Source organism: Mustela erminea, chromosome 5 (assembly GCF_009829155.1).
Source record: "Mustela erminea isolate mMusErm1 chromosome 5, mMusErm1.Pri, whole genome shotgun sequence".
Classification (NCBI taxonomy): domain Eukaryota; kingdom Metazoa; phylum Chordata; class Mammalia; order Carnivora; family Mustelidae; genus Mustela; species Mustela erminea.
This window is the reverse complement of record NC_045618.1, coordinates 112,296,328-112,309,347: the sequence shown is the minus strand read 5'-3', so window position 1 is coordinate 112,309,347 and position 13,020 is coordinate 112,296,328. Positions and strand designations below refer to the sequence as shown.

Below are 13,020 nucleotides of genomic sequence, written 5' to 3'. Positions count from 1 at the left end.
AACTGGAATAGAAGAAAATCAAAATAATTCATTGCATGGGAAACAAGCAAATGCCCAGGGGGAATAAGTGGCTTACCCAAGTATACACATTTGGTAGCAAAGCTAACACTAGTATCCAATCTCCTGATTCCAGGTTTGGAGCTTTTCTACTTTAACCATTCGTTCAAATGACTAAATGGGATTATACAAAATGAAAGGAGCCAGACACAAAAGAATACATATTGTATAATTCTATTAATGTCAAATTTCTAGAAATGGCAAAACTACAGAAACAAAAGCAGATCAGTGGTTGCCTAGGGCTGGGAGTGGGAGTAAGGATGAGGAAGGAGGGCAAGACAGAACTTTCTGGAGAATGAAAGTATTCTAAAATTAAATTGTGATAATGGTTGCACAATAATATATAACTTTATTAAATTTAAACTGTGGGGCACCGGAGTGGTACAGGAGGTTAAGAGTCTGACTCTTTTGGCTCAGCTCTTGATCTAAGGGTCACAAGAGGGAGCCTGAGTTGTGCTCCACAGGGAGTATGCTTAAGACTCTCTTTCCTCCTCCCTGTTTCGACCCACCTAGTATGCTCTATCTCTAAAATAAATTTAAAAATCTTTTAAAAAATAAATAAAACTTAAAGCTGGAAACTTTATGAGATATAATTTATACTTCAATAAAGCTATTCAAAAAATGACTAAGAAGGAACTCGGATTTTGGCTTTAAGTCCACAGAGCTCTGAGGAAATTATATGTCAAAAAGTATTTCTAGCAGTGCCTTGGATGGCTCAGTCCCTCAAGCATCTGCCTTCAGCTCAAGTCATGATCTCAGGGTCCTGGGATCAAGCCCTGCATGGGTCTCCCTGCTCAGCAGGGAGTCTGCTTCTCCCTCTTCTTTTGCAGCTCCCCACACCCCCTGCTCTCTCTCTCAAAGAAATTTTTTTTAATCTTAAAAAAAATAAAAGTATCACTGAAACACACACAAAAAAGCTTTTTCCCCAAACTTCAGATCCCTTTCCCTTGAAAATTTCCAAAAGTTAGGTACTTTATTTTCCAACCTTACGTTTTCCATGGATACAGAAAGTAACAGGAAGTGCACAAATACACACATAGGAAATGTGCATAATTCCTCTGAAAACACTTTCATTATTGATCATTATTTCCTTTTAGATAGGATCTACACTGCTCTAAGTAAACCTCCGCAGGCAGTTTAGAATAGAAGATGCACAGACGACTGGGTGACTCAGTCAGTTATGTATCTGCCTTTGGCTCAGGTCATGATCCCAGGGTTCTGGGATCAAGTCCCACATTGGGCTCCTTGCTCTCTCTCATAACAATTAATGCTTTACATCTATGAGAAATACCACTGTTTGAACCTCAAAAATGAACAGCGTTTTAATTAATTTAGGCCTAGATATCTGTAATTATGTCAGAGGAAGCAGTCAGGATTACATAGTAAACCTACATTTCCCATGCTGCTGAGGATTAGTTTACCCAAGCTAACGAAAGACCTTTTGCCCTCAAGAATTTCAATAACCGGGGTGCCTGGGTGGCTCAGTGGGTTAAGCCTCTGCCTTCGGCTCAGGTCATGATCTCGGGGTCCTGGGATCGAGCCCCGCGTCAGGCTCTCTGCTCAGCGGAGAGCCTGCTTCCCCCTCTCTCTCTATGCCTGCCTCTCTGTCTACTTGTGCTCTCTGTCTGTCAAATAAATAAATAAAAATCTTTAAAAAAAAAAAAAAAAAAAGAATTTCAATTACCACCTTCCTAAAGCCCTAGAGTTTAGACAAACTTCCTAAAAGAGAAAGAAAAATCTGAAACTTATAAAAAGAAAGCTAAATGTTTACCCTAGCTTAAGCTCCAAGTTTAAAGGAGTAGGTTTCTCAAAATTACAATCTTTTGACATTTGGTAACTGAATGAATTAAGTAGTTATTCAAAGGATTCAAGACATGAAAAATAGAACACAATCTCAGCTGAATACATCTCTCTTTCCATGTGTTAAAAAACTGAGTCAGGGGGCACCTGGGTGGCTCAGTGGGTTAAAGCCTCTGCCTTCGGTTCAGGTCATGATCCCAGGGTCTTGGGATAGAGCCCCCACATTGGGCTCTCTGCTCAGCAGGGAGCCTGCTTCCCACCCCCTCTCTCTGCCTGCCATTCTACCTACTCATGCTCTCTCAAATAAATAAGTAAAATATTAAATAAAAAAACTGAGTCAGTCAGATACCAAATGATGAGTGCCCTAATTATCAAACATACACTTTCTCCTTGTGAACTTTTCACAATAACTGGCTTAAACTTGCTAATCGTAGTCCCATGAACAGAGAACACTGTTGCTCATTTTAGTTTGTTAGCTCTCTCCAAGGGTCACAGAATAGTTTGGGGTTGTTTTTTTGGTTTTTTTTTTTTACACTTTTCTTACAGCAATGAGGCACACAAAGAAGGTGAAGTGATGCTCTAAAAACCAATCCCTTATAGACAGAAACTCCATAGATGAAGACAGAAATAACAAAGAAGACATAAGAATGCATTCCAGGAAACTGGAAGAGGGAGATTATGATATATTAAATATTAAACATAATAATGTGATTGATACAACACCCTTAACAATGAATGAACCAACAACCTAATATCCCTTTTTACATGGAGTAACAAAATCATTTTTTAATAAATAATAATAAACACTACCCCAGTCTCTTGCCTACTGCCTCAGAGGAAATGAAATCATTATAATAAATCTATTGTAACACAAAGGCTAATGTTTTACCAGGAAATGTTCTGTGAACTTAAAGAAAAAAAAATCCTAGAAGGATGTTGTCAACTCCTACATTTTCTACCACGATTGGGAGAGTTATGGATGACAAACAAGGAAAAGAAATGGAGGGACAAAGAAAAACTAAGAAGAACTCTCCCTCACCTCCAAACAAAGCAGGCTCACCAACCACTAAGATCCTGGGCCTCTCTCAGTCTCCTTCCCTTCACTATCCGCCCCAAACACAGCTAAAGTCTGAAACAATGGATATAATATAGAAGCTACAAATTATATTTTTCCCACCTTTACTACCAATCAAGATATTATGATCAATTACGTTTTTTAAATTATGAAAATGATTTTTAAAACTAGCTCATAGAATGATGACTTAAGTCATTTAATAACATTGCTATGCTTTTATAGTTTGATGATTTGTAAATATTGTTTTTACCACATGCAAATTTATTCTGGCTCTAGATATTAATGGGATTTCATATCTCATTTAAGGGACATAATCCAGCCATAAAATTATTAAAAATTTGAAATTCAGTCATGGTTCATTAACAGTCAATTCAATAAAAAAATGTACATATAGGGACGCCTGGGTGGCTCAGTTGGTTAAGCGGCTGCCTTCGGCTCAGGTCATGATCCCAGCGTCCTGGGATCGAGTCCCACATCGGGCTCCTTGGGAGCCTGCTTCTCCCTCTGCCTCTGCCTGCCATTCTGTCTGCCTGTGCTTGCTCTCTCCCCCTCTCTCTCTCTCTGATAAATAAATAAAAAAAATCTTTTAAAAAAAAAAAAAAAAGTACATATAAACAAAACAGGTTCATTTTCATTTTAGTTATATGTTTGCAGTAAATTAAATAGAAGAATCTCCCATTTTTGCTACTTTCGTTCATTTATAATCAGAAAGTTATAGTATTTAAAGTTAGTATCATGTATTATTTCTCATAACTCAGATTCTAAAATAAATATCAGTTTCTCATTTACATCTATAATTAATATCAATATTTTATTACATACTTATAATGTGAACTTTATTTACATTAACCATCATCAAGACTGTGACAAGTAGAACTGTTAAATCCAATCAAAACATCAGTATGCTGTCATATTTTTTGAGTTTATCCTATTGTTAAAATAAATGTGAAAACCCAAGTTCTAAGATAAAACAAAAATAAGGAGCAGTTCAATAGTGAATAGTTTATTCCAATGCTTCAAGTGAAGTTATACTACAGAACAAATACAAAAGAGAGTAACAGCAAAAGCAAGTTTGAACCACATCAAACTTGAAACATATGTCTTCTTCACATGTCATTTTCTGACCAAAAACAAAAACAAACAAAAAGAATTATCACAAAAATATATTTTTTAAAATAGGTAAGTGAGCTATTTGGTTTTGGTAAATAAAGTCTTTTTAATAGAAAACTTAGGGGTGCCTGGGTGGCTCAGTCATTAAGCATCTGCCTTTGGCTCAGGTCATAATCCCAGGGTCCTGGGATCAAGCCCTGTATTGGGCTCCCTGCTCAGCCAGAAGCCTCCTTCTCCCTCTCCCACTTCCCCTCTCTCGCTGTCTCTCTCTGCCAAATAAATAAATAAAATCTTTAAAATAATAAATAAATAAAAAGAAAAAAGAAAACTTAAATGAAATTAACCATATAGCTCTGCTTTCTGTGACAAATATGAGTTAACTAATACTGAAATATATAGCATAATTCCATACACCCTATATATTCTTCTTCCATTAAAAGTAAAATGTACAGGGGCGCCTGGGTGGTTCAGTGGGTTAAGCCTCTGCCTTCAGCTCAGGACTTGATCTCAGGTTCCTGGGATGGAGCCCAGCATTGGGCTCTCTGCTCAGCGGGGAGCCTGCTTCCTCCTCTCTCTCTGCCTACTTGTGATCTCTCTGTGTCAAATAAATAAATAAAATCTTAAAAAGAAAAAAAAAGTAAAATGTACAGTATCATATAAAGTTTATATGGGTCATATGTTTAGAATATTGTAGAGGCTGGTAATAAGGTCATTTATTTACTCAAGAAGAAAAACCAAGGTCTGGCAAGTGATATCATTCATTTTATTGGTTTGATCCCTGATTATTCCAAAGTGAAAATTTTGGGATATGGAGGGAGGCTGAAGAAGAGTGGGCTGGAGAGCAGAAGGGAGAAAGAAAAAAAGATTCAGACATGAGACTAATTTCTTAAAAAATATATCTTATACATCCCTACATAATAGTCTTCAGTTGGGAATTTTAAAATGGTTTTGTTTGTTTGTTTTTTTAAGATTTTATTTATTTGACAGAGAGAGACACACCAAGAGAGAGAACACAAGCAGAGGGAGTGCAAGAGGGAGCAGCAGACTTCCCTCTGAGCAGGGAAGATGCAGGGCTTGATCCCAGGAACCTGGGACCATGACCTGAGCCGAAGCAGACACTTAACGACTGAGCCACCCAGGTGTCCCTTTAAAACAGTTTTTTAAAAATTGATTGTAAATATATTTTCAATGTTTGTCTCATTATAGCAAACTACAATTTAATAACAATTCCAACTGCCAAAAAGAAACCGTATGCCAAATAGTACAGAAATATAAGCCACATACTCATTAAGAAGGAAACCAAGGAAAATCTTGAATGGGTCCTCTAAACGCTACAACTACTACACTACTGCTGACTGGAGTACTAACAGAACTAGTACTGATGCAAGGTATAAAAGTACTATAATAGTAATACTTTAGTTTCAGCATTGTTTAGAATCTTAGCTGTGCTTTGTTTTGTCCTTTTATTTTAACTATGCTCCATGTCCAACATGGGACTTGAACTCACAACCTTGAGATTAAGAGTTGCATGCTGTACCAACTGAGCCAACCAAGTGTCCCAGTTGTATTTTATTTTTTAGTTAAAAAAAAAAACTATTTTTTAAACATTTACTCTTATGATTATAAAATGGAAACTTTTATAAATGTTCTATAATATGAAGTGGGTGTATTTACCATTTATTAAAACAAGAGACTTAATGCAATTTATAGTAAATCAAAAATAACCATTTAGGAAATTGAAAAAGATATATAAAAATATTCTGGCATGTCTTATAAAACATTGTTTAATTTCTAGCATAAACACCTTAAAAAGGGTAAACACCTCACTAGTTTTATCTCACAGATATTGCCATTCTTTTCAAAGAATCGATTTTTTATTTTATCAGCACTAAGATTCTGTTTACTTAATGGACATACTGCACAGCAATATAGAACAAACAGCGCAACCACTATCTTCAGAAAATAAAATATTCTAATTTTAATATATACATTATTAGTTTCTAGCCTTGAATTCCAAGAATATGTGAACTGTGAGAAATAAATTTGCATACCTGATTACAGCTGAGAAATCTAACTAAAGTGCCATAAACCAAAAAATAATTGCTTTATATTCAAAGGCCCAAGTTCAATTTAGTAAACAGTCTAGACTCACTGCATCATATTACAGGAGACAGAGGTTAAGAAGTGACCTTGGGATTTTGCTTTCCAGATGTTTGAAAGGTCCATTTCTTGATGAAAGTATCTCTACTCTTGATAAATACTTAGCTTACTACCCAGTCAATATCTCTGCCCATATAAGACTCTATTTGATTTTTGAAATTTTAGGACTGCAGATACTATAAAGAAAACATTTAAGAACATAACAACATGCACAAAGGATTAAGACTACTTCCCTTGTGATGAAATGCACAAGTTAAGAAACAACTATCATACACACTACATTACGGGGCATATTTTTCTGAGATTTTAAAATGAGAAATTCAGTAAGCCTTAAGCATATACTTTCCATTATTTTAAGTCATGAAAAGATTTTTTAAGTAATTTGTAATATAAAACATATATATATATATATATATATATATATATATATATATATTCCACAAATGACCAAGTACAAATATATGCCCATATCAATTCCCTTACTCTTTTAATTAAAAATTTATGTTCCTTTCGGACATAAAAATCTGGGTTTGGGCGTTTTAAAAGTTCAAATACATACTAAGCTATTCTTTGCTTTGGCACTAGCTCCCCCTCTAGACCAAACTACTAATATAACTGCACTTAAAAAAATAAACAACAACACAAGTTTTTCCAAACCACAAGAGAATTTCAAAATTCACCACTTTTAAGGACATTCCAGTACTTTAAAATAACTAATTAAAATTGAAATCAAACATTGCATAATGTAATCAGAATTACTGTTTTTTCCAATTCCATACATCTCAAATAGGATGACTTGTAGGAAAACAACTTCAAGTGACTCTTTAAATTTAAGAACACCTTAAACAATCTACATGGTATGATATTTTATGGAAATTATTTTGAATCACTACCCTAATAAACCACAGCATACCACTCATATTAACTCACTACTTGCTCAAAGATACACTTTTACATGTTTCTGCAATCTACACAAGTTTCATTCCAGATCTTCAGCTCTTCAAGTAACAATTCTCAATTTATAAAAGCAGCAAAAGGAAAATCCATGCCCTAAATCACTCTTCAATGGTCCTAATAGCCTATTCATTTCTAACTCCCTACATTTCTATATATTAAACTGTAAATTCACAAATACAAATGTCTGAATGTCCACCTTAATTGTTACTACTATAGTATTTATAAATCAAGTAATTGCAACTTTGTATACACATTTTATGGTATATTTCACAAAGCTGGCAATGTACAAGATCTTATCTTTTGGCATTGAATTTTAGGTTATTTTTAAGGTTATTTTAAAGAAGGGAAAACACAACTTGCTCCATTATTTCAGTATAGTGCTGTTGTGATTAGTTTCTTTCCAAAATGTTTTCATAGATATGATGCACCTTTTAAAAGAACTATGTATAAAAACATGAAATTTAAATTAAATAAAGTAAATAAATATACACTTACCTCCAGGAGTAACAAGAAGGGAAAAAAGAAAACTATAATGAAACCTTGCCTACAGTTTCAAAAGAGAGCCAAGTCAAGGTGCAGTTACCCATGATGAGCTTAATTCTAAACTGATAGAAAACTTTTGTGAAATCTGTTCTGCGTTACCTTGAAGTTGGGGGTTATCTACTGGGGATTCTGCCTTTTCCTAGGTTCACCTTCTAGAGTTGGCTTAAGTCCACTGTAAATTAATTCAAACATGGGAAGAAGAAACACCACCTCTGCCTTTCTCCAAGGCCTCCAATCAAAAGGCTAATAATATACGGCAAAACGCTGAAAGCTCACCAGGGATAAACCCTAACCAAGACACTGCCATTTAACTTAAGATATACACTGCATCTCTGACGTTCTGTGTTGCTGAAGATTGCAATACCCACAGCAAAAGAACAGGTGCTGCACCCGACAACCCACTCACTCTTGCAGGACAAATCTCCTTTAAACTAATAAATTAGGACTCGTTTCACCTTCCCAAATAAGTTTAGATACTCAAAAGCCGCCAGCTCATCATTTCCACATCAGTTGGGTGGGTGGGGGGGGGGGGATTGCAGCGGCACTCACGCCTTTAACTGCCCAGGCACTGGCCCCTCGCCGGGAGCGGATCTTTGTACAGGTCCACCCCCCGATTTCTGGCCCAAGAACCCCTCACAAAAGCCGGTAACGTACAAGCATCCTCCTCCCCACAGTCGGTGACTACAGGGACCGAGTTGCTGGCGAAAGGGCAGGTATCTGGAGAGGAGAAAGGAGGGACACCTCCCACCCCCGCCCCCATCCCTCCTCTCCTTGGCTTCGGCCCCTGCCCGAAGCAAGGATGCGCGACGCCGAGGACAGCCGCGGCTGCAGGCGCCCCTCACCCCCAGTCCGCGCCCCCGGGCCGCGCCAGAGCGTCCCGGGGGCTTGCTCCCCACTTTTTCCGGAGCCCCGGGTAAGCAGCAGCAGTTGCAGCAACAGGCCCGGGGAACGCCTGGTGGGGAAAGAGCGGCGACAGCCCCGGATCACATCCCCGGCGCCTCCTCGAATCCCGCACTAGCCCAGCCCCAGACCCCGAGGCGCGCGGGGCCCGGCTCCCAAACGCCCCCTTACCCGAGGCGGGAGCAGAGGCGGTCTCCGCCGTCCCCAGTTGCCGCCGCCGCCGCCGCCGCCACAGCCCTCAGCCGCAGCTGCCCCGTTGGGGAGTGGGAGGGGTGGCTGGGTGGAGGATGCTACTCCCGACTGAAAGGAGAGGAAGAAACGGAAACAGGAACCGCCGCCGCCGCTGCTTAACGGAGCCTTCGGCGCCACTGACTGAGCGAGAGCGCGAGGCGGCGCGAGCGGGGCAGTCGCTGACAGCGCGAGACGGAGCGCGAGCCGGGTCCCGGGCGCGCGACCCCGAGCAGCACCGGCCCCATTCCGCGAGGAGAGGAAGGGGACCGGCTGGCTGGGGGCTGGGAGGGGGCGGTGTGGGGCGGGGGCCTGGAGCAGAGGGAACCCGGCTACTCGGGTCGGCCGGAGATAGCGCGCGCACGCGCCGGAGCGGCTCTGACAACGAGCGCAGGCGGGGAAGCCTTGGCTAGCGCAAGCGTGCGCGCGCGGGTGGGGGCGCGCGCCCCTTAGCGTTACAGGCTTCTGGGAGAGGGCGCGCATGCGCCGGCCGCTGCCACCTACGGCGACCCTGGCATGTGCCACGGCTTCTTCCCGCCCCCTTCTCGCTGCGCCGGTGGATAGCGTAGCTGCAGCATCCGCTGCCAGGCAGAGCCGCGGGTCACAGAGGGACCGAGAGACTTCCAGCAGGGCAGCAGCTGCGCTTGGGCGCCTGCTTCCTACACGAGCGTAGGCCGCCCTCTACCGCCTGCAGGCCGGAGGCTGACGGCGGCGCGACTCGAGCCGAACTCCCCCACTCCCGGGAGCGCCATCTCCAGGGAATGTCGTATTCTCGACAGCCGGAGAACGGACTGGCCCGAGCCAGTTCATTCCGCGCCCCTAAGGAGCACTGGTACTGGAGATTGAAGCAGGCTTCCTGCTACTTTTTAGAGGGGATCGCGGCAGCGCAGCCCCTGCAGCCCAGGTCTGGCCGTTCGACTGCAGCTTGCGGCGTGACCAGAGAATGGCATCGCACCCCTATGCAACTAGCGAAGCCCTGTTTTATCTTGGGAGAGCTGTTTCCATATTTGCCCCGACGGAAAGACCTCCCACAAGGGCCTGCGTTTGATGCCTAGCCTCTGCCCCGACCCGGGGCTGCAACAGCCCCTTTGAGGCGGAAGTTTATTCGGTACGGGAAAAAGTACCGCACTTGGGGGTGCGGGACAGGGGTTCCCTAGGATGCTTCCTACCCGCTCGCACTCGGGAAATTCCTGGCGCCCGCGATGCAGAGCAGTGGGCCGAAGACCTAGCTCTGACCAGCCCAGACCGCGAGGGGAGCCGGAGGACCCCAGCGCGCCGCCCCGGCACACAAAGTAGTCGCGGGCCGAGGGAGGGGGTGCCACGGGGTCCAATCAGAGACACGAGCCGTGTGAGTGGAGTGCGAGCCGACCAATCGGACGGCCGGAGGGTGAGCTTCCCGTACCCAACTCTTCCCTGTAGCCTCGGGACCCAGATCCCGAGCCTGGAGCGCTGTGCCGACAGGGAAAGCGACGTGGTGCCCCAAGCACAGAAAAAAATTTTCTCTGAACTTGGGTATTTTTAAGTAAATGCCTTAGGTACTTATCCCAAAACAAATAGCGGCGGCGTTTTAGATGCTGAGTATGGAAAGGATCACGGAAAAGAGATTTACAAGGCACTGGCCTGCCAACACTGCAATCTGCCTAATAACGTTCATAAATTTACAATATTTATTGAGGCCTTTTTATAGGCCAGGAACTGTATTACAGAAAAACAAATAAGATAACAGCTGATTCAAAGAAGACAGAAAGTTCCCTGTCCTCAAGAAGCTCAGCTTCTTCTTAGGTTTGCTGGACCTTGTGACTCTGGTATTTACTGTCAGTCCTTTAAGGAAAAAGCTCTCAGCAAAGTAGTTTCCAGTCATCTTTATGACTGTTATCTCTCTTAAGAAGAGAAAGTTGAGGGAAAAGTAGAGTGACCTGTCTAAAGTTACACGAAAAAGATACTGGCAGAGCCAGAATTACGTTCTAGCTCAGAGAGCTTGTAGATCATCATTCAACAATGATTTATTGAATGCATGGTGCCATCCTCTATTAAAGAGGTTCCTGTGCAGAGCTTGCAAACAACAGAATTCTACTATAAGGGCCACAAGCTTTGGTTGCCGGAAATGAACGGAAATTTTAGGCTTATGCCATCGTAAGATGAAGTAAAGGCTAATGTCTTATCAGTCATTCTCTAGATCATTTTCAGAAGTCAGAGGTAAGATAGATATTTACTTTTTAGTTTAAACGGCATTTTTAAAATATTTAAGCAACATTGTCAGTCAACTTTGACCTTGATTTAAGAACAGATTGGCTAGGTGTCTTCTTGTTGGGAAAAAAAAACAGACTTCTGAATTTTTTCACTGAAGTTGTTACATGGATAAATAAATCTGAGGGATTCAAGATAGATACTCTCTTTGAAATCATTTTGCTTTATTCAATACATTGTACCAATTTTGTATAAATTCTAGACTTCAACTTGTTAAATCTCTGTATATAACCTTTGTCATTGAGTTTTTGGAGTTATGTTCTAGATTTTTGTAATTACGGTGTTACCCTATTCTCCAGAACATGACTGTGAATCTCAAGAGTAGTTATTAGCTAAATAAGATTTTGAATAAAATTAAAGAGCATGGCACATTTAAAAAAAATTTTAGCAAGGATGTTTAACTTTAAAGCTTACCTTATATAATACTTTAAGATCTCCAAGTTCAAAGCTTTACTTTACATATGCCTCAAAACATCCGATTTTCCATCTGGCCTTCATTTTTCCTTTCCAAATGTAAGAATTAAAATACATATCTTCTCAGGAGTGCCTGGCTGGCTGAGTTGGTAGAGCATGTGATTCTTGATCTCAGGGTTGTGAGTTTAAAATCTTTTTTAAAAATTAAATAAAATACATCTTCTCTACTGCCTTCTGCTTTAAAAAAAAAAAATCTGTCCTAGGAATATTTGCTCAAAATTTAGTGTGTTTTGGTAGGATAGTCTATTACATATTAAAATACCAGATAATTTGGGTGTCTCTACAATACACTCAGAAACTCCTTCTCTAGTGACTCTGCTCTGTTGAGTCAATGTGCTCAGCCCGTGACAGAACAGTGTTATCAAGGCCCTTTCCAGGACATGCTCAGGATTAGCTGCCACCTCAGAACTGGAAGTATCAGTTATACAACTGACTTTGGGAATAAATCTTTACACAGTGAGTTCCAGATCGATAATGAATTTCCAAAAAATTCACAACAGTTCCAACTTTAACATTTCTCTTACTCTCTCTGGAGAGGAATTACTGAAACTGTGCCTCTCTCTTGCTAGGTTGTTTCTGAGAAGGAAAATATCTCCAAAAGGTTCTACACATTACTAGTCACCAGAAGACATCTCTGTCAAAAGATGTTTTCTCCGCAAGCTCTAGCTTCCCCACCACCACCCACTGCTGTTCCTGGGCCTTCTCACTCTCTCTTCTCACCCCAGCTGCCTGCCTCTGCTTCTCATCACTCCTAGTTTCTGATATTTGCTTAAGCAAGTAGAAGTGCTCCACTACTTCCTCTACCATTCCCTCACCAGCTAGGTTTTAGACTCATCTTTGCTTATCTGAAAACTTACAGATAAGTTCTGCTCAGCAAGAGACGGTACAGAACATTCTTTTGACATATTATACCAAGAACTAATAGTATATTATATTCTTTTACACACCCTGTGTCAAATTCTTAGTCATCAACCAGAGCTGTGGGGTCTTGTGAGTGGGGCAAGGAGGAGTTAACCATTAGACAATGGGAAAGATGAAAATGAAAGTTAAAGTGAATACACTAGTAGCCATTTTATTGAGAGATTAGCCAAATCAAAGTTAATGAACTTGAATATTATCACATTTCCAAAGTTGTGAACATTCATGCAGGAACTGGTTTGAAGTTTACTACTATCATTTTATTAATGACTATAATAAAAATAATAGGCTAGGTGTAATATTGCTGAGAGCCAGGCGCCATGATAAACTCTTACCTCCATCATGTAATTCTCAAAGCAACCCTTTGACACAAATCCTATTATTATAATAGGGGGATCTAAGAGGTCACAGAGAGGAGCTAAAGAGGTTCTCAGCAGCAGCTACTTACCAAAAGTTGAGAAATATTTCCATTTCTGCTAGTGTGGACCAAATGAATGTCAGTCCTGGAAACATTTGTAATAATTCTTAATTGTTCTTATTTTTTAAGCATT

The 13,020-nt window shown here is 40.8% G+C and overlaps 1 protein-coding gene across 6 annotated transcripts in view; it reads right to left on the bottom strand.

Moving 5' to 3' along the window:
• FUT8 (fucosyltransferase 8) overlaps positions 1–10,116 on the bottom strand; it is a 303,528-nt gene extending 293,412 nt beyond the window's left edge. For 4 of the 6 annotated variants that reach the window (XM_032344518.1, XM_032344519.1, XM_032344516.1 and 1 more), the window contains exon 1: positions 10,000–10,116. The gene's annotated coding sequence lies outside the window, so the exon portion shown is untranslated. Of the gene's footprint in view, positions 1–8,773; positions 8,829–9,999 lie in introns of those variants that run through there. The other 2 variants (XM_032344517.1, XM_032344521.1) reach the window with 2 other exon arrangements.
• Between the last annotated feature and the right edge of the window lie 2,904 nt (positions 10,117–13,020).